Here is a 742-nt window from a genome sequence, read left to right as displayed (position 1 = left end):
GAATCAGGCGGCAAGGGGGGGGCAGGAGGGTTAACCAGCGCCCCTGCCGTTTCAGCGGGGCATATGTCACTACCAGGAAGCAAGTCCTGGGGCCGCTTTTATGTTCTATCTTTAATAGTCCGAGGATATCCTGAGGGCCGCTCATCATCAGAGTCATCAACGAAAGGGTTCTTTTGTCGGCCCCGTGGCTTTGGCTGCCCCGCACTCTTGTCAGAGGACTGGGCAACAGACCGCACGTCCTCTGTGGGAGAGGACTGCCCTCCCCCCACGACAGGGATGTCTCGCTCCTTCATCCTATCCCTTTGTTCTTTAATGTCTTGGATGGTTTCAGGGAGCTGGCGCCATGTCGTCAGGAGGCTGGCTGCTTCCTTAGACCCTCAGGATGCACTGTCAAACAGCTTGTCCCCAAGTCCTTGCCACACAGGCACACTAAATGCAGTCACTCTATCTGCTTTATATCCGTGTTGCTTGCCCCATAAGAGCATTTTCCGCAACATCAACTCTTCTAATTTAAGTCCTCTCTTTTGCAATATTACTTTCCACATATTTACAATTCCGGTGTCCTCTTTACTGATGGTCCCGCCTCTGTTCCTGGCAGCTCACCTGTTTATCTCCAGGTGTCAAGTATCGGTCCGGACTAGCAGCTCTTCCCGCTGCTCTCAAGCTATGCCGGGCTCCATCTACACTGCTCTCGCAGTCACAAGCATTGTTTACAGCATCACATCGGGGTCACCAATTGTCA

Source organism: Haliaeetus leucocephalus, unplaced genomic scaffold (genome assembly GCF_000737465.1).
Source record: "Haliaeetus leucocephalus isolate CR32 unplaced genomic scaffold, Haliaeetus_leucocephalus-4.0 Scaffold687, whole genome shotgun sequence".
In the NCBI taxonomy this organism is placed as follows: domain Eukaryota; kingdom Metazoa; phylum Chordata; class Aves; order Accipitriformes; family Accipitridae; genus Haliaeetus; species Haliaeetus leucocephalus.
Note: the sequence above shows the minus strand (reverse complement) of the source record.